A 22,170-nucleotide genomic window follows, 5' to 3' on the forward strand; every position below is an offset into this window, starting at 1 on the left:
TGTCAGTCTGAATGGGGCAGCCGCCATGTGAGAGTGACTATATTAAGAATATTATACATTGTGAGCAGCAGGGTTGCTTGCTGTAGTCCTTGTTGTATAATGTGGAGGTCAGCAGCTGTTTTTGCAATCCCCTGCTCCTCCTCCATACGCTCAGGGCTGGATTAACCATTAGGCTAAGCCTGACCACTGTGTTGGCAACCTCAAGGCTGGATTACTGTAATGTGCTGCATGCTGGGCTGCCCTTGGGCCTGGTTTGAAAGCTCCAGCTGGTGCAGAATGCCGCAGCCAGATTGCTGATGGGGGCATCTGGCTGACAACATCTGACACCATTGTTAAAGCATCTGCGCTGGCTGCCTATCGACTACCAAGCCAAGTTCAAGGTCCTTGTATTAATTTACAAAGCCCTGAACAACTTGGGTCCAGGATTGTCTGAACCCTTTTATCTGAGCTTGAGATCATCTGCTAGAGCACCACTGGTTGTTCTCCGAATTTGTGAGGCTCATTTGACAACAACAAGGGAGCCTTCAGTGTCATCAGACCAATTTTGTGGAATATTCTGCCAAGAGAAATTCAGAAGAGGAAAAGCTGAAAACTTTTCTATTCCGTCAAGCTTATTCACACAATTAAGAATACATAGTATTGTGGTTTTTACTGCCTTTTAACAATGCTTTCATTATCCTTTATGGCTTATTACATATTGTTACATTATATGGTTGTAGCATGAGCATTTTGGCCTTATTTGTACCCCACCTTGATTGATCAAGGGTGGTTTTAAAATGGCTTCATAAATAACAAACAACTGTGTCCCTAAAAACGAAATTGTTCTGCTCATTTCTCCTTCAAGACCCACCCAAATAAGCTAGTTCTGAGGCACCACAGATGACCTCCAAGTGTGGCTCCAGTCCATTTCGAGATCAGCTTCACAGGCTGCGATAGCTCTAACATTGAGTCATGCCTGGGCAATTAGCCAGATTTGAGATTACTACAAAGTCATAAAGGTAGCGGTGGAAATGATTGTGTTCTCTTCTGCACTTCAGTTGGCTTTTGAAACTATAGACCTATGAAAAAGCAGGGCATAAAATGGTGCTAGCTCAGACGAGCAGCATGTTGTGCACGCACACGCGCGCACACACTGAAAGGACCATAGAGCTTGGCCATGAAACTCATGGATTGAAATGCACTGGCAAAGTTTTGTGTGATTCCCAGGACTTGAAATGTCAAGTGGAAATAGAAACCACCTTCATACTCCCTAAACAAGGCTTGAAGGCCAGTTCTCACATTACTTGAGTTGAAGGGAACCCTCTCAGCACCGTGCCAATGAGTTAGCTAGTTTAAATGAGAAAAGCAAATGTTATTTTGTGAGAAGCAGATGAGCAGAAATGTAAACAGAGGTAAATAGGATGTTGTCTCTCAAAATAAATACTTAGAAACAGAAGCCGGGGCCTCCTGGCAATATGTCTGGATGCTTGCTTTGGTTCAGCGGACCATGTGTTGTTGCATTTGACCTTCACTCCAGCAGCCCTGATCCTGCCTTGCTCTTCATTGATCTCTGGGGACCACTAGGGCATGGGTAGGCAAACTAAGGCCCGGGGGCCGGATCCAGTCCAATCAGCTTCTAAATCCAGCTGCGGACAGTCCGGGAATCAGCATGTTTTTACATGAGTAGAATGCGTGCTTTTATTTAAAATGCATCTCTGGGTTAGTTGTGGAGCAGAGGAATTTGTTCATCCCCCCCCCCAATATAGTCCACCCCCCACAAGGTCTGAGGGACAGTGAACTGGCCCCCTGCTGACAAAGTTTGCGGACCCTGCATGAGGGCTCCTTTCTTACTCTTGGTACCTGTGATCTGCAAAGGCTGGTCCTAAAGCAACACTCTGGCCTATGCTCCCTGCACCCACTTGCCTGAGAAATTCCAGGAGCAGAATGATCCAGCTATGGAGAAAGAGGGTGCAGAATCTCTCTCCCCCCCACCCTATTTTAAAATTAAGGCCTGGGGTAATCCAGTGAAGCTGAATGATGAGAGATTCAGGACAGAGAAAAGGAAGTAATACTTTTTTTGCCACAGCACACGGATGACCTATGAAATTCGCTTCCACAAGATGTGGTGACAGCCACCAATTTAGATGGCTTTAAAGGGGGATTAGATGAAATTTATGAAGGCTAAGGCTATGAATGACAACTAGTTAAGATGCCTCTGAATGCCAGTTGCTGGGGCACAGCAGCAGGAGAGGGGAGTGGTGCTCATGTCCTGCCTGGGGCTTCCCGGAGGGGCCTGGTGGGCCACTCTGTGCAACGGGATACTGGACTAGATGGGCCTTTGATCTGATCCCGCTGGACTCTTCTTAACTTTCTTTTTATCGCAAACAGGTCATTGGCGCAGGCTTCTTAATACAGCAGATTTCCTCAGGAAATGGTTAAATCCATATTAAATGGGAATAATATACAAACAGGCATTTTGATACTAAGGACTTGTAGATATTGCAAAAAACAAACAAACAAACAAACAAACCTGCATGCATGCATGCATGCATGCATGCATGAAGAGCAGCCATCACACAATGAGCCCCCATCTGGAAGCAACCCAAGAAAATTGAGCAACCCCCACCCCCTTGTTTTATCTCATTTTTGTGTTGATTCCTGTATTTCCTTTCTTTGGTGCCTCTCATTTCTAAGAGGCATTGATAGACCTATCAAGGAGGCTGCGAACTCCATAAATAACTTAGATGAAGAAGATGAGTTTGGATTTGATATCCCGCTTTATCACTACCCTAGGGAGTCTCAAAGCGGCTAACATTCTCCTTTCCCTTCCTCCCCCACAACAAACACTCTGTGAGGTGAGTGGGGCTGAGAGACTTCAAAGAAATGTGACTGGCCCAAGGTCACCCAGCAGCTGCATGTGGAGGAGCGGAGACGCGAACCCGGTTCCCCAGATTACGAGACTACCGCTCTTAACCACTACACCATACTGGCTCTTGTGCAATGAAGGACTTCATCCCCCCCCCCAACTCTAACAGACAGCCACTCACTTTCCCTCAGTTCTGACTATCTTGCTTATGACAGAGAATACTTTCTGCCGTCACACACTCTGTACCCATCACCTGATCATTAGAAACCTCCAGAGGTGCCAGCTTGTGAGGGTGATGGCTGGGGGCCAACGTCATCTGTGACATCATACTCCTCCACCTCTTCCTGGTGCCACCACTGGCAGTAGGTCACATCATACTCGGCTCTGCACTCGACTCTGCGCACAGCCTTCTCTGCCTCCTCAACATTGGGGCCCCCCAGCTCCCAAAAGATATTGAGAGGGCCCAAAGCTGCTCAGCCCTCAGGAACTAGTGCCCCTAGAAAACTCCACACTGTTCACCTACCTGCCATTGCCATGGAAAGGAACTGAGATTGAGTCCTCTGTGTTCTAATATGCAGAGCCATCTTTTCCATAGGGCTTAGTGGTTCGTTGCGCCAGGGCGCCGGCCTCTCAGGGGTGCCCCGGCGAGTGGGGGAGCTGCATAGCTTTGCTGGCGGCCTCCCCTTTCCCTGCATGCCCGCCAGTTGTGCCCCGTCAACCATATGGCTGACGGGCGTGCAGCTTGCCTCCCAAGCCTCTGCAGGAGGAGAGCGATCCCTGCAGAGGCTTAGGATGGAAGTTGCGCCCCACCAACTATATGGCTGGCGGGTGCACAGCTTCCCTCCCAAGCCTCTGCAGGGATTGCTCTCCCGCAGCGGCATGGGGGAGAGTTGCGTACCCCCCCCCCCATGGCTGGCAGTGCACAGCTTTGTGCCCCCCCCCCACTATCCATGGTAATTTTGGGGCGCTGAGCAGATATTTGCACCCTGGCACCGCATCTGCTAAAGATGGCCCTGCTCATATGAGTGGAAAATTACTGGGCCTGAGTCCATGAAGTATCTCAGGCCCTGACTGTTGCCTACGTGAGAGCTGCCCTGTCTCTCCCCCTATTTGGATATCTTGAGAATGGCTGATATGTTGGCGGAGTTCTGTTCGTTCTCATTTTCTGCCTGCATTGGATAAATAAGTATAAATAGACAGAAGTTGGGAGCTAGGCTGAAGAGGGAGAACTGTATCAGGACACGGACTGCGATGCAAGAAAATGACAGCCTTAAATTGTTCGACTAGGAGGGCTAAGTTCAAATCCCTACCCGTCCACAAAGCTCACTGGATGACCTTGAGCCAGTAGTACTCACTTTGCTTACCTCTACAGATGGCCATAACTTTCAATTTCAGGGCTGTCCTACAGCAGGGTGGACCTTCCTAAGGAGCATTGGCTCTCAGGTTTGGCGTCAAAATGTGGGGTGAGTCCTCTTGGGACCAAATCCAGCCTTGACAGCAAACCATCTTGTGGTGCCAAGGTTTCCCTAAAGTGATTCTGTGCCTGCAGCAGAAAAGGCAACTTGTGGCATTGCTGTCCCATCTGCTTGGCATAGGACAGGATTCCCCAGAAAGTCTGCTTGCACAAGCCTTGATGAAATTAATTCAAGCTGTGCATGTTCATTTCAATGGGGCTTGCAGAGGAGAACTCTCTGATGGATTAGCCCAATTGGTCAGTTATGCCTCCTACCTTATTATTGCTATCCCTTCCTATTCTGCTACCCACAACGACACACTCCAAATTAATTGGCCACTGGACCAAACTTTGTGTTAGAGATGCCTCTGCCTGATGCTTAGCAACATACAGCAGGTATATGAGAGTGCAGAATGTTGGAGCACATGTTTTTCAGGGTATATATTTGGATGCACAGCTCTGCCCCAGAGTTTTTAATCACAACAGCATTTGGAATAAGTGACATGTAATCTCTTAAAAACATGTTTTTCAGCTATTCATCTCAGCAGTGTCTTGTGGAATTGAATGCTAATTGCATCAAGCATAACCCTTCCTCCCACCAGTGTTTTTTTTAAAGCCTTTTGTAATTCTCAAGAACGAGATCCACTGGGAATAACAGCCCACTTATTATGGGCTTGCTTCAAACACCCTGGACCATTTCCTCTACGAGCTGCATTGTGCCTGATGGGGCTATGCAGGGGAGAAGTGTGAGTTCCATTAGAGAAGAAGAAATGGCCCTTACTCTCTTCCCTGGCTCTTCTATAATGCTAGAAAATGCCCTCCTCTAAGGACTAAGAGCATACGCACAGCACCACTGACTCAGTCCAAAGACCTATCTCTTCCAGGATCTGTTCTGCATGCCTCTGGAAAGCCCATAAGCAGGACAAATGTGCAGACAGCTTTGATCCTAAGCAACTGGATTCAGAGTCTCTGATTCTGGAGATAGTACATAGCCATCATGAATAGTAGCCCTTGATAGTCTCATCCTCCATGAATCAGACCAATCCCCTTTCTCATCATATCTGTATATCAGGGATGGGGAACCTGTGTTCTCCCAGATGGACTCCAACTCCCATTAGCCACAATTAGTGTGGCCAATGGTCAGGGATGATGGGAAATGTGGTCCAGCATCATCTGGAGGATCATAAGTCCCCCACCACTGTCATATTTTTTGTGGGATAATCTTACTTCCACTGTGGCCTGGTTACCCATGCATGCCTCTAATCATTTGTGCCTGCACCCTGTGCAATAGTTTCCAAGGCAACTCTCCAGTTGCCTTGTTAAATATCCCAATTTTTAGGGTCTAGCCCATCTTTCAGAACAACTAATGTTTAGAGTGAAACTGTATGTATGACTACTCAAAAGAATGTTCCATTGAATTCCTGGCCATGCTCCCAGTAAAGTGGACCTAGGACTGCAAGCTTTCATTCATTCATTCTTGCAAACCACTCTGGGAATATGATTGAAGGGAAGTATGAAAATACACATATCAAACACACAAAGTCCTCAGAACTAAATATATCACCAAATTAGAGAAGATCCACTAAATCCTTAGTATGCTGTTCATGTGAAACTTGGGTCTGACCATTTTATTAATAACTACACTAAAAACTAAAGTCTTTAGTGGTAGCGTAAAGCTGATTTTTCTGCAGGAGAGAAAGATATACAAAGCTCTCAGCCATGAACATATTTTTAATTAGAACAGATTTTATTTGATCATGTAATTAATTCCATGGGTCCATTTACCGGCAAATATGCTTCAAAACCTCAATTAAACTGCCCTTTCAGGATCTCAGAGGAAATAAATGAACAGGTTTTTAGAGTGAGAAGCTCAAAGCAAACATATTTGTTTATTAGTTTTATTTATAGTCTTCCTTCATCAAAGTAGGGTTCTTTAACACTTACTTTATGGAGAAGCCATTTTAGAAATATTTTCTCATACATCCATTATCAAAGAGAACAGAGAACAATAGGGCAGGTTTTTGTTCTCAAGTTACAGATAAAATAGCTCAGTTGATTAGATCATGGTGCTGATAATGCCAAGGTTGCAGGTTCGAGCCACATATTGGACAGCTGAATATTCCTGCATTGCAGGGGGTGGGACTTCACTAGATTATCCACAGGGTACCAACTCTATGATTCTAAGTATCTGGATGCCATTTTTGATGCTATTTGATTGATATATTATTATTTATTATATGAGATTTGGTCAGAGTGGTCCCTCCTTCTACAAAATAATCAAGGCAGCTTACAAGCAGGAAAATATCAGCAAAAGAAATCAGCAACCAGTAATTTAAAATAGTATGTGGGTACCCCTCCTAATCTTATTTGTTTGCTTACTGAGGCTGCAACCGAGAGCAGAAGAACCGCTTAACCCTTCCCCTCCTTGCCATTTTTTGGCCTCTAAATTCCTGCCCCCAGCTGCTTTCTTGCCTGCCAGGGAAAAGGTATATGGCTGCCCTGAACATTTTCCTTCAAAGGAAGAAAAAGCCACTTGGGGAGAGCCTCATTTTGTGTGAACCAGTGGCAAAAGGGGAAAGGGTTAAACTGCCTCTCCCCTTCCAAGTCTTGGTCTGAAACTGACAAAGGGAGGGAGGGAGGGAGGGAGGGATGGAGAGAGAGAGAGAGAGAGAGAGAGAGAGAGAGAGAGAGAGAGAGAGAGAGAGAGAGAGGACGGAGATGCATGACCACACCATCCTAGGGTCTTTCACCCAGCCCAGGGAAATTGGCTTGTATGTTTTTGTTTGGCCTTGGTGTATGGTTTTGTTTGGCCTTGGCTCATAGTGGCTGTGCTTAACTAGATTAGGAGGTAAAGTGCTCTTTGCAGTAGTAAAAGTAGGGACAGAATAGTATAGTATTGGTTATGAGCAAAGAAAAAACCAAGCAAAGCCCCTGAGCTGTTGCTAGAAAGCTGGTGTTCATTTTGGCTGCCTTCGGCTGCCCTCCCCACACTTGAGGATTATTTTCTGGCTTTGCTGTGTTACAGCTGGTCAAAACAAAGAGCCCGAGAAAGTGTGATGTGGTTTATATTTTTTGCTTCACCCTTCTGGTTCTCCTTTATTTAGCCTTCTTTCCAAAAAAACCCAGCAGGCATTTGAGACAACAAGGGAAGCAGCTATCCTACAGTCGCAATCAATCACTCCTTCTTAGGCATCGTGTCTAAATCCAGGTAGCATGGCTGCCAGGCCTAAGCTCTGAAAGCTGCAGTTGGTCTCCAAATGAGAGCTGGAAAAACAATAACAACCACAGGAGAGTAGGTGGGAGCCTGTGTGTACATATGGACACGGGTCTTTCTCTGTGTGTGTTTGTAGACCCCCCCCCCCCCGCTCCAAAAACCCCCAGTTTGCTAGGGGGAGATTTGCATCCTTCCAAAAGCCTCTGTTAACTTCAGGTGGTTAAATGTAAACAGCAAACACCTTTAAAGACTTTGGTGAGGGCAGTCACTGCAGGGAGCTCACTTCATCTTGCCACGCACTAAAATCTTTGCAGTTTTCTTGTTGTAGAGACAGAAACACCTGCTCCTCTCTTGTTAAGGCTACACCATGGACTTCTACTGCATTACTGGCCAGAGGTTGGGAGCATTATACAGGTTACAGATGCTTCAGGTTACAAACTCCACTAACCCAGAAACAGTACCTCAGGTTAAGAACTTTGCTTCAGGATGAGAACAGAAATTGTGTGATGGCTGCGCGGCGGCAGTGGGAGGCCCCATTAGCTAAAGTGGTACCTCAGGTTAACAACAGTTTCAGGTTAAGAACGGACCTCTGGAACAAATTAAGTTCTTAACCCGAGGTACCACTGTATTGCTAACTGCTAGGTGGCTCCAGAACAATTAAGAAGGCATAGCTAGAATGGCCACCTTGTTCCAGGCAGGCTGTCCGCACTCTTGACAGCAGCAGAACAGGTGGGAAATTCAACCAGGGAGAAGAGTTCCCCACTGCTGCATTTCCTTATTCAAGGTGAAACCAGACCTGTTGCATTTCTGCTTGTTGCCAGTACAGGAGCCCTGCAAGGGAGAGGGAACTCATCTCACAGGGGGAAATTGCTTGTAAAAATGCATAGGTGAAGGGTAAAGGGACCCCTGACCGTTAAGTCCAGTTGCAAACGACTCTGGGGTTGCGGTGCTCATCTTGCTTTACTGGCCGAGGTTGTCGGTGTTTGTCCACAGACAGCTTCCAGGTCATGTGGCCAGCAGGACTAAGCCGCTTCTGGCGAACGAGAACAGCGCACGGAAACGCTGTTTACTTTCCCTCCAGAGCGGTACCTATTTATCTACTTGCACTGCGTGCTTTCAAACTGCTAGGTTGGCAGGAGCTGGGACCAAACAACGGGAGCTCACCCCGTCGCGGGGATTTGAACCGCTGACTTTCTGATCGGCAAGTCCTAGGCTCTGTGGTTTAGACCACAGTGCCACCCATTAGGCAAAATTGCATACATAAATGCATATATTGGGAGAAATGGCTCCCAAAATGCATACAAATGTTCATGTGGACAATACACACACACACACACACACACACACACACACACACACACACACTGCAAATATATGCAGAAATGGGGAAAACTGAAATTAAGTTTTGAAAAATGAGAAACCAAAACTGATTCACTCATCTTTAATTTAGAGTTCTGCATTAGATTAAGGGGGCAACCCTATAGCAAGATTGACCAGGATGAACGAGTTAGGATTCAGCAGATCTCCGGCTAATCTGGGAGGTTTCCAGTGCAGCTGGGGTACACTGGAGTTACTCCCTCACTCTTAGCTCAGCTGGAGACATGGCAGCATATCTTTCCCATTCCATTTCAGGCCCCTGGGGAGCGCTGAAGACATCCTGAAAACTGGGCATTCTGGGGCTTGGTAGGGGCAGGACCATGGTGGGGGGCTTAGGCAGGGTCCTAAGCCCAATGAGCTCAGTCACATGACCTGGCAACCCAACATAAAATGGAAAAAAGGGTGACATAAATCAAGCAGTGTTTTAAAGGCTTGGTTTTCCCTCTGCCAGGCTTTGGGCAGCTCAGCCAGCCAAAGCCCCACTTCTGCGCGATGTTTGGGTCTGGTGCAACTTTCCCTTGGTTTCCTGGACACTGGATTGCTTTGCCCTGACGCCTTGTGTATAGGACTGCTCCCTAAATAACTGAGCATTTGCTGCTCTTCCATGACAGGGCTGGCCCTGGTTAGGTTACATGAATGCAAAGTATTATTACGGCTGGTTTTTGCAGATGACGTGGCTCTCCGTGTGGGCATAGCTGCTTTGTGTGTGATCTGAAACCTCCCCCTGCCCTGTCAAAATAAAGTACTGCATGATGCCCACACTCTTTTCTGAAAACAATAACCGTAACACCTGAGTAGGATGAAGAATATCTGCTTAGCCTAAAGCGAAGAAAAATAATTAGTCTCTAGAGACTCGGTGTGTGGAAAGTATTTGCATCGGTGCCGTTGAGTTGCCGGAGAATGTTTCTGTTATGTAATGTGTCTTTTCCTATGGGTGGATGAATAGCGGTCAGAAAATAGACCTCACCCCTTTTACATTAACCCTGTCTTATTTCTGTTTAACTAGACAACCTTCAGCAACAACCCATCTGATCTTTCTGCCTTGCACAGCAGCAGCTACTGCAATTATTTGTTTAAAAATTAAGTTTTCATCAATTAAATTTGCTGGGCAGCTTACAAAGGAGGAAACATAATAACACAGTGCTTTAAAATACAAAACACAAAAATTAAAGCAACAAAACTACCATATCCCGGGCATATCGCCTCCTTCCAAAGTAACATGTTTGAGATTTTCACTAGTTCATACTAATTTTGAGGCCCTTTTCATTGTCCCTCTACCAAGAGTACAGCTGGTGTGGATGGGGGGGGGGCAGATCTAGGGGAAAGCAATTGTTTCAGTCGCGCCGGGTGCAGACGCTGCAACTATGACACCCCATGGAAGGCAAGAGGTGGGGTGTGCATGCTGGATTTGGGTGTTGCACAGAACGCCACTGAAATTTGAGATGCCAAGGTCCACCCCTGTCAAAGGGGTCCTTTCAGTTGTGACACATACATGAAGGAACCCTGAAGACTTAGGGAAGGGGTTGTGGTAGATAGGGATGGAAAAACTCTATCTGTTTTTCATTCTTTCTAATTAAGTTCAGTTCGCCCCATTGTGCTTTTCATATATGTGTGTGTGTGTGTGTGTGTGTGTGTGTGTGTTCGTTTTCATGCACATTTCTCCTATGCTTTTGTACTCAATTTTGCCAAATATAAGCATTTTTACAAGCAATCCTCCCCCCCCCAAAAGAATGTATTGCTGTATACTATTTTCACTAATACAGTGGTACCTCGGGTTACATACACTTCAGGCTACAGACTCCGCTAACCTAGAAATAGTACCTTGGGTTAAGAACTTTGCTTCAGGATGAGAACAGAAATCGTGCTCCAGCGGCGCGGCAGCAGCAGGAGGCCCCATTAGCTAAAGTGGTGCTTCAGGTTAAGAACAGTTTCAGGTTAAGAACGTACCTCTCGAACGAATTAAGTACTTAACCCAAGGTACCACTGTACACACTTTCCCTTGTGCGTTCTTTGGTTAGATAACTGAATTGCAAAATTCGCCTTTTTCAAAGGAGATCTGTGTATTGCTTCACGTCTTGGTTTGGGAAGCGCAAAGTTGTTCACATTGAAATGGGAACTTAAGCCACTTTCTCCCCAGTCCCAGGTAGGTTTGGGAAAGGTTCCCTGCCTGAAACCCAGGAGATTTGCTGCCAGTCAGCTTAAGCAATAGTGAGCTAGACAGACTCATTATTAGGCATTATGTTCCTATGGCAGGTTCACCTTAGTTTGCTTTTTTAAAGGCTTTTATTCCTGTGGGCATTTTTTTGTTCTGCTTCTACTTGAGCTCTTTAATACGTTTTTTGTCTGCTGCTGTTGAGAAGAGGCAGCAACCCCTGGAAAATGTTTAGGGAGCGTGTGGGGGACACTGAGGGAGAGGAAGGGGGTTTCTATGGTGCAGTCAGCAGTTCTTCCCCTAAGAGAACTACTTCATTTCATTCTGTCTATGCTTTTAATGCTGCTGCTGCTGCTGCTGCTTCCCTTGCTTTACAGCATGTTTTCAAGTTTGTTGGGGTTTATTTCTTTATTTGTAAGTCACCTTGAGATTATTTTATCAAAGAAAGGCAGGAGGTAAAATAAATAAATGAGACCAACTCCTGAGGGAGCATGAGGATGTAGATTCCAGTACTTTCAATGACTTAGAATTACACCAGAGTAGCATTATCGCTATGTAACTTCAATGCACCAATGGTGCCATGAGAGAGTTTTGTGTGTATTTATTTCAACATATGCATGCTGCTGTTCAGGGCCGGGCTTCCCAATGCAGCTCACAATGTGCTAAAGCTGGAAAATCCATCAACCTCGACCTAAATTCACAGTGAAGTCTAACAATGAAATTCTGTGCATTTCTGTTCAAAAGGAGCCAATTATGTTCAATGGGACTTGACTCCCAGTAAGTGTGCACAGGATAGAAGCCGAAAACGTGAAATGTATGGGCATGCAGCACTTCAAAGTATATCAACACCACATATATTAAATCCAGCAGCTAAAAATTCAAATAGAAGTGGTATGAATACAGAACCTTAACATTAAACACAGTACAGTGGTACATCGGATTACAAACGCTTCGAGTTACAAACTCCGCTAACTCAGAAGTAGTTGCTCCGGGTTGCAAACATTACCCCAGGATGAGAACGGAAATCAAGTGCTGGCGGCACGGCGGCAGCGGGAGGTCCCATTAGTGAAAGTGTGCCTCAGGTTAAGAAGCGTTTCTGGTTAAGAACAGACCTCTGGAATGAATTAAGTTCTTAAGCCGAGGTACCACTGTATGAAACAGTGTGCACTTATTTCTATTTCAACTTTGGCCGTTTGGGTATACACAAGGACAGGATTGTACTTAAAGATGCTTTATCCAAGTGCATGTGCAAATTAGGATCCACACAGTTTCCCCCCTTCCTCCTTCATCTCAGATCAATCAGTATTCCCCCCCATCCCATCTCCACAATGCATTCATTCTAAAGATGCGCTGGCCTGCAATTAAATGTAGATACAGTCACCTGTCTTTTCCTTCCCCCATGCTTCAAGAGGACCACCGGGCAACATTTTTTTAAAAAAAGCAACTGTACATTCACCCACCTTTTTTTAAAGGAGCCATTTTAAAATACTATTGAGGGAGGTGGATTAGTAATATCACTGGTATCAAGGCAATCAGCACTGTGGGCTTGTTCTGTAAACCCATAAATTTGGTTTCCCCTGAGCTTGGTCAGAAAGAAAAGCTTGTATGCCTAAGTTCAGCAGCAGAGCAAGCCGATAGGGTGCCTGCGGCGGCGCGTATGCCCTGTGCCCAGGGGTAGGGCCAGCTGCCCGCAAGGGCGGGGTAGCCGGGGCAGAACGCTCCATGGGACCCCCGAGGAGTCTGCCTGCCTCCTTCCACTCAGCCGCCCTACAACTGGGGGCGGGGAGGCAGCGGACGGACTGTTTGGGGCAGCGCAGAGCCTGCAGGCACTCAAGCCACTGCATCACTCCCAGGAGAGAGGTGTCATTCAGGCGCGCTGCGGTGAGTGCTGCCTGGCATTTTGTCACCCCCCCCCCAGTGGTAACACCCAGGGCAGACGACCCCCACCGCACCCCCTTCCTCCGCCCCTGCCGAAGCTCAACAAGGGCAGTGCCTTCTCTACACAGTGAGCTCACACCTCAGATTATATAGATCTGTACGCTTCAAAAAGAAGATTGCACTTTCTGTGGCTGCAGATTAGAAACTGAGGGAACTGACCACAAGATGGTATCATTGTGCTTCCTATCTAGGCTGGTCAGAGTAATATTTCAAAATGTTGAGTATACAGTATTTATTTAACAGCCGGCTGTAAATGTTAAGAGCCAAGGTTCTAAAATAAAGGGTGTTGTTCTAAAATAAAGGGTGTTCATTATGTTCTGAAGGGCTGTAATGGTCTGAAATATCGAGGGGCATTCCTTTAAAATATGCTAAAATTAAACAACTTCCTAGTACACACTACTTAGAACTAGGCCCGTTATCTGTATCCCAAACCTCATGCAACAAGTCTGAAAGCCATTAAAGGAGATTTCATGTTATATTTGTAGCCGTCAGGGAGTCTCAGTGCTCTAGTGAGCCACAGTTCATATGCTTCTAATAATCTGCAGAAACAGGAACTGCAGGAACCAGAGTAGAAACAACCAAGACTACTACCTAAGTTTCGATTCTCCATGCTCTGTCTGTAACTGTGCTGCCACTGGATAACTGTGGAAAAGGAGAGTGTAGCTAACAGGCTTATGTGATCTAAAACATACCCTGCAACATCCCACTGATCAAAATTGGGGTGCTCGATTTTTCGGTCCCAAGCTCTCGTGGGAGCCAGGTGACTCACAGGAGAGAGCGCAAGACCAAAAAATTAGCATCTTTTGATCTGACGCTCTGGCCTGAGCCAGATGACTTGCAGCACAGTTATGGACCAAAAAACAGGACATTCCAGGATCCGATAAGAATCTGGGATGGCTTCTGTAGTTCTGGGGTGTCCTGCTTAAACCGGGACAGTTGAGGAGTATGCACGAAGCACTATTTACATACGTAGCACATAAACAGCTCCAGCTTGCATATGTTCTTATGAGATCTCATATAGCTGATCTGATTTGCCATTTCAAACAGATCCTCCCCTCCTTGCAAATGATGGTAGTTGCAACCTCTACTCTGTGTATGTTCTTCTTTCTTTGCTAAGTGTTTATAGAAAGTTTATAATGGATTCTCTCTCATTCAGTTCCTTGCTGTGTTGCTATATACTAAGTTCCAGATGGAGTAATTTACAGTCTTCATAATATTCCTGGCATAATCTCTCCCCCCCCCCTCTGTGTATACACACCCACACACCCAAGTTTAACATCATTTCTGCCACAATGGAAATATATTTAGCTGACAATAGCCACGAGGGCAGCCAATTTCTGTGCTCTAAATTTCCATCAAGAATTATCTTCCATATGATGCATCTTACATTTGCTTAGACTTTGCACTGAACTATGCAAAGCATTCATTTTGTTTGCTGCCTTGGACATGCCAAACAGAGATGCAGCCTATAACTCTGAACAAACAAACAAACCTCCGGTAGCAACCAGATCCGCGGTCAACATTCTTACCTCTCCAGCAGCGTCACATTCAAGTCTCTTATGACCTTGCTTCGTGAACTTGGCTTTTCACAGTCATCATCAATCATAGAGTTGGAATGAGTTGGACCGCAAAGATGAAAGAACCAGCTTCAGCCCTTAAGCTGAACCCATCCTCTGTTAATAGATAATCAGATATGTGAGAAAGAAAAAGAAAAAGGAATTTAAGCAGGTGCAGATTTTTTTCCAGCTCTGCACACTTCAGCATGACATGTGGCAGTGCCAGATTTTCCCACTTCTGCTAACTATTAGAAACACAGGATGTGAACATACTGTTGCATCTGGTTTTCCTAGCAGCTTGTCAGAAGATTTAGTTAAACCCAGGTTGGGGAACTTTCTTCAGGCTAAAGGCTATATTCCTATGTGGGCAACCTTCTGAGAGCCACATGCCAGTAGTGGGTGGAGCCAGAGACAGAAGTGGGTGGAGTCACAAATGCAAATGTCACGCTCGTACAGTAGGGTAGTTTCTACACCTGCACACCCCTCTCAGCCCAGACAACCATGGTGGATTCTTAGATTTCAAGGACACGTTCCAAACAGGCAAAAACACTCAGAGAATATGAGGAAGGTGTGATGAGGGATGTGGCCTGGAGTCAGGAGGTGTGGTCAAGAAAACAGCATGGCCTGGAGAAATTTCCAAGGGCCATATAGAGAGGTTTGGGGGATCACAATTTGACCTTTGCCTTGAGGTACCCCCACACCTGAGTTAAACAATCTAGGGTGGTGAAAATTACAAGTCAAGATAAAAATAATTTCCCGGTAACTGCACAACTATACCTGTGGCCAGTTTCTTTCAGACTCCAAATACACCACAGTATAAAGCAAGCTAAATCCCAAAGCCCTCCAGGCCTCACCCCCCCAATTTCAAACAGTTAATAGCCATACAACAAAGATCCAGTCCTCCCACGCTTGTTCCGTGCACTTAATAGAATTGAAATTATAATAAACCCAAAGCTGGCTAAACTGTTTATGAGGTGTTGACTGGCTTTCAGGCACTCACATGTAAACACCTTGTATTGGACTGCAATTTCAGTTGGGATCATTCTTGCTCATTACTTCTGCATCAGAAAAAGCAATGCAATTTACAGTCTGAATGATAATGCATGCAGCCAGCTCGCTAAAATCACCACTAATTATCTAGCGCATTGTTGCCAGACCAGGCTCGTATTCTTGCTCAACAAGATCAGTTGAAGTTACAGATGGGGCTAGCTCAAGGTATTTTGTCACTCTATGAGAGATACAACTTTGTTTGCCCTCCACCAGCCATCTTGTATGCTGAACAACATGATGTTGGATCATGGCTGGTGGGAAATCTAGAGTTTCCCAGGATACTGTTTTCTTAGATCCATTTTTAATTTCTAAACTTACACGATCAGTGTCATGGCTTCACAGCATTACAACAGTTCAAAAGTCAGGCCTCAGCCCAGCATTTGTTTTCAATGTCAGGATTCCTGGACTCTGTTCCTGGAACATATTGTTATGAGACTGAGATTGGATTAAATGATGCACAGAGTCCCATCCCTGAGATTTTACAACTGAAATCTAGAGAAGAATGACTGCTAAAATGGTCCATCTAGTTTCTTTTATTAAATAAATAGGCCTGGCCATGTCTGTTAAGGATCTTCTTTGTTATGTAAGGTAGCAGTAATTGCTATTGTTGGCACCTGTCTGTCTCCAGAGACAATAGAATGTGCCTCTGCCTGCAGTAGGGAGAAGTCAAATTGCTGCATTAGCAGCACCAAAGTGGCCTCCCCCAGGGTGCGGGCCTGGGCAGTGTGTCTGGAGGTTCTGGACTGCCCAGATGACAAGACCTCCTTCTCGGCTTCACTGATGTGGTCCAAAGGAAAGCAGAGCAATACTAATGGCACCAGCCTGGCTGCAGGAGTTGCTGGAAGGAAGCGTACAGGAAGCCATCCAACCATCTCAGGGACTCCCCTCTGGATTTGTGTAGGGTTTACTCCTTTGCCTTTTCTTAGAATCATAGAATCATAGAGTTGGAATAGACCACAAGGGCCATCGAGTCCAACCCCCTGCCAAGCAGGAAGCAGGACATCTTCTTCTCCTGAAGATGTCCCACAAGGCAGCAGAGGGTTAGGACCAGAGTTTTCCTTCTATATGGGCTACCTTCCCAGGTTGGTCTTGTCAGCTCAATCCACCAGAGCCTGTCTTCTCATGCAGAGGAAGTTACTAATTCACCAAGGCTCTGAGACCCATTGATTACCCTCACCTGGTTTAGCCAGCCAGTCGAAGCAGTTCCTGGGGTGTGGTTGCTGTCACATGCTGACAACTTCTAGGAGTCACAGGTGAGAGCTGAGTTCAGGGTGGGGATCAAATGTGGACAAACTACCCCAGAAGAAGCATGATATGTCCTCCACCAGACATACTACCATAGCTGTCAACTTTTCCCTTTTCTTGTGAGGAATCCTATTTGGAATAAGGGAATTTCCCTTAAAAAAAGGGAAACATTGACAGCTATGCATACTACCCCCTCCCCTAACACTTCATACACCCCAACAACTATAGCAATTGCTTTAGTGCCACAGAAACTGAGTAGCTGGCGATACTTCTGGAAGGTGAGAGCCAGTATGGCAAAAGAGGGCATGTCTTTCTTTCCCCTTGCCAGGCTGAAGGTGTGTGAAAGAGAACAATAGAATGGCAGGTTTACATGATCAATATAAAATATATATATAATATTATATGATAAATATAATAACTTTGTGGTAGCCACTATGTTGCAAGCAGTAAGCAATACTGCAAGGACTGAGTCAGGTGTATTGCTAACTAGAGCTCCACCAGCAAAACCATGTGTCCTCACACACTCTACCATACCTGGTCCTAAGAAGAAGCTGTGCTTCCCTGGGCAGAAAGGGCTCTGTCGCCTCCTTTTCCAGCCTTTCTTTCCAGCCAGTCGCCTCCTGCTGAGAGGGAAGGGCTACTTTGCTGGCAGAGTCAATGCATCCCAGCAGTGAGTGGCTGGCTCGGACTTTTGCTGCCTAGGATGCCAAAGACCTTTTGGCTGTTGGTGGGAGGAGAGAATAGAGCTTTTTGCTCTGCAGCTTGAGACTGAGCGGCTGCACACCAGTGGGAAACAGCCTGCTGATGAGCAGTTGCAAAAACTCTTTATTATTGTGCACAGGCTGCCTCAGTGGCCTTTTCATTGTACATTTTCTCGAATGCTATTGTGCATCTATGGCACTGTGCAGACCTTGCAATAGTGGCAGCGTGCTGATTTCAGGCAATGAGATTAGCGCTAATGCTGGGCTGAAGTATTCATCCCTGTGATTTTCATACATTTCAGGGGGGTGGTGGAGTAAAAACACTGCCAAATGCTGAATTGATTTGGATCTGAATGAATTTTAAGAGTTATGTGTATGTGTGTGTGTGTGCATTGCATACCTTTAAATGCAAAGTTGCTGAGGTTCTCCTATCAAATTATGCACAAATCTTGCAGTGCAGTTTAAAAAAAAATACTCAAAGAGGTTTCTTTTACAGGAAATATATTTCCGGGAAAGTGCATTGGAGAGCATACAAAGACGTGCCTTTTAGGGGATGAATGCAGATAAAATCAGTACAATTTAAATGCAACAATTTAATGTTTCTTAAAAAAATGGAGTGAGTATCAATATGTTTGCATGAATGTGAAATTGTCAAGAAATGGAAAAAGTATCCTCCACCCACCCACTCACTCACTCCTAATTTAAATGTAAGACCCCCCCCCCCTGCAAAAGTTCTTAAAATTGACCCTGAAAATCTTTGAATACCCCTTCACCACATTCACATAAGAGGAATGCATTGAAAACTACATTGGGGGAAAAACACCAAAAACCTAATAGGAAGAGGAGGAGTGGCCACTGCTGAGCAAGGCTGCTAAGCAACAGTGATACGTCTTCCATCGTGAAATATCTTCCTGCTGGGTGACTTGCCAGAGGACTTTGGTAAGAGGTTGTTGAAGGGAGTTAGGGAGTTGCAGAGCAAGTTATCACCAGAGTTAGTTAGGGAGTTACTGCATTAGAGAATTATTCTGGTAGTTAATGAGGGCTCATCCACAGTTCTGCTTGCCCCCAGGAAAACCTGCTGTTTGCAGCTGAATTGGAGCAAACACCAATTGGATTATTTGCTCCAATTTAGCGCTAAAGAGTGTGTTTTCTGGGAGACAGCAGTGGGGCAAAGGCAGAACCAGCAAAACATGTGCCTAGAAAGCACAGGAGAAGTAGAAAATCACCTGGGGCCTTGGTTTCTAGGCATGGGCAAGTGGAAGTGTGGATGAACAGATACAGCATCAGCTAGGGAGTTATAGCATTAGTTAGATGGTTGTAGCATTGATTAGAGCAGGAGGGAACTAGATATAGAAAATCGTTACATCTTTTAAAATGTTAGTAAGGATTTCTTAGTGGTTTCTGGATTCTGATTCTATCACCATCCATGAAGATTCAGAATTAAAGGAGACCATCTCACCCCATTCATGGCTGGGTTATTTTCAAAATATTATCCTCAGGACCCATTTAAATGTCCATGAAATGTTTTTCCCCCTTTTCTTTTATGGGTGCATTCTGAGCAATACCATCTCCAAGTCTGGGATGATCTTTCAACAAGATGTTCTCAGTATATCCAGCTCCTGACTGCCTTTTTCACAGTAAATGACAGCAAATTCACGTCAAGCCTGGAGGTGTCTTTCAAGATTGGTTTCTTTAAAGAAAAGCAAGCAGGGGGGACTCTGCAAAGATGCAAGAAAGGAAAGAAAGAAAATCAATTTCTAGCATTGATGACGACAGTGTATATAGTCCAGCCCCTGGCTTGGAGGAAGGTGCTGAAAATCTGTGTTGCTTTTCGAGAGACCTGGTGCCCTTGGATTGGATTGAACTGGCTCTGATTTATCAGCAGAGGAAATGGCGTGTACAGATACGGAATTGTTGTGAGGCCAGTGAGAATTTGGCTAAACGAGTAAGAAGGAGGCACATCTCTGATTTAGGGAGGCTTAAATGGCCTCCCCTTTGAAGCAAGTAAATAATAATTTATTTTAACACCTGCACTTTCCCATTGTTTCATGAACTGGCTTGTTTGATCTATCCATTCATTCACAATTGAAGGGGGTAAAGGAAAAAGAAAACCCAGCTATCTGAAAAATCAAGGCATCATGAAGCCTGGAGAAAAGGGACCACCAGCTGCTCCCCCACTTCTTTTGAAGGTCTGGCACTTAGAGTCACTGTAGTGCAGTGGTTAGAGCAGGGGTTGCCAATGTGGTGCCCATGGGTGGGTCACATATGCCTGTAGAGGCCTTCTCTGAGGTCTGCTGGGCCCCCTCCCTCCCCTCCCCATGCCAAAATCTCCCTCCTATGCTTTTTAAGGGTGGGGGGAAGGTAACCACATGCCACACAAAGGGGGCAGTGAGCAGGACGTGTCAAGGGTTTGCAGGCTGCAGCAGAAGTCATAGAATCAGAACTGTAGGGTTGGAAGTCATCCAGTCCAACCGCTTGCAATGAAGGAATCACACCTTGACAGATGGCTATCCAACCTCTTTTTAAAAACTTCCAGTGAAGGAGAGTACAGCACCTTCTGAGGTAGCCCAATTCCACTGCAGAGCAGCTCTTACCCAATCAGAAAGTAATTTCTAATGCTTAGTTGCAGTCTCCTTTCTTGTAGTTTCAAGTGCCATGTTGGCAGCCTCAGACTTACTCATAAGAAGCACTCATGGCAGATACAACCCCAACAGAAATGCTTTGATATTGCCACAAAACATGATTTCTTTGACTGAAGGTTGTTCAAATTTTCTGTTGCACTTCCAGCATTTGGAAACTGTGAGCAGGATTAATGACACTGGGCTGGACTGTATTTAATACGGCGTTTAGAGCTTATCAGAGCAACGGACTGGAATAGGAGAGATTACAGGGCCAACGCAATACATTTTGTTGCCCAAGGAAGAACAGAATAGCAATGATTATGCTTTCTGTTTTGGCATGTGGGGGACCAATTATTATTATTTTGGTACCTGGGGCATAAAACCCTACAAGCACTCATCCCTGGGAGTAAAAAGGACAGCAACAGTATATCACACAACTAGCAATTCTGCTGCCCTTTCACGACACTCAAAATCAGCTGCCTGAGACAACTGACTCATGCTTTCTAACGTTAGGGCCGGCCTTGTTATCATACAGGACAGGACAGAACAAAACCACTTTTATCTTAGAGCTGGTTCACATATGCACAGGCCTCACTTGATCTCTCCTTCCTTGACTCCTGGATGCTGCTTCTGTGAGCTGCCTCTCCTGAAAAGCATTGTGTTTGGGATTATATGAAATACCGAACATCTGTTGGTGGCGCCTAATCTGTGAGGGCTCATTTCCATGTGGAATATGTAGCACTTGATGACCCCGCTTGAAACAACCCCTAATCCCTCCCTCCTCTAGCCCCCAGTCATTGTAAGACAGCACTCCTGTTTTAACAAGTGCCCATTCAACCCGATTCGTCAATGTTGCTTGAGCTGTTTGGGCACGTGTGGACATGAAACCTTTTAAGCTCTTGATTGTAGAGACAAATAATCAAACACAATGGCTGCCATATTTAATCCCACAACCCACATGGTTAGCCATTTTCTCCTCTTTTTCTGTGTAGATATTTGCAACCCTTTCCTCTCAGGTGGAAAATGTCTTCTGTGCCTCTGCTCTCTTTCTCTCCCACCTACAAGGAGGTATTTCTCAGGTTGCAATGTGCAGATTTGGTGTTTCTTTCCCCACTTTCTTATAATACTTATTGTTTGCGCTGGCTGCCTCCACTTGCGGCTTGAGTGACACTAATCAGCGGTGTGGGAGGGAGAATATTAACAGCGCAGTGCCTGACAAATCTCACTCATGGCTGAGAAGGGACCTTGACAAATAATGAAGGATATGAGGTCTGTTTTTCCAGCATCCACAACAAAAAATGACTCACTCCATGTGGAGAGACAGCTGCAGACAAACGATCTCAAAAAGAATGGCTCCAAGGCTGTGTACACACCATACATTTAAAGCACACGCCCCACCCAGAATCCTGGGCATTGTAGTTTATCCCTCACAGAGCCACACAATTCCCAGCACCCTTTATGCAATCTATGCATCATCAACTGAATATCTGGCATGTGGCCCTTTTTAAGAGAAACAGCTAGGACCGAGGCCAGCGCCTGGAGAGCTGACACAAAGGTGTGGCCTGGCTGGAGAAGTTGCTCCCAGGCCTCATCAAGAATAAAGGGTAATTTACCCTTAAGTCAGCCTCTAGTGTCTGTATGAACATCTGAGAATGGGACACTTTACAGTTTATAGAATTCTTTTTGGCCTTAAGGGGGGAGAAACGTGCTTTGGATGCATTTGAAATGTATGGCGTGTACACGGCTCAAAAGAGTGAATTGCCTTTCACCCCAGTGAGTTAAATTGATTCACCCATGTATAACACACACACACACACACACACACACACACACACACACACACCTGGAAGCCCACTGTACAAAAGAAAGGAGAGACTTGGAGGATCTCAAATTATTTCAGTTGTGCATGGTCCAATGATCTCCTTCATGTTATCTTTTTCAAAGACAATGCAGGAGACATACAAGTAAGGCGCATGATGATCTTTGGGTCCTGATTTTCTTTTCCTGTAAGAAAGACA

Source organism: Podarcis muralis, chromosome 10 (assembly GCF_964188315.1).
Source record: "Podarcis muralis chromosome 10, rPodMur119.hap1.1, whole genome shotgun sequence".
NCBI lineage: Eukaryota > Metazoa > Chordata > Lepidosauria > Squamata > Lacertidae > Podarcis > Podarcis muralis.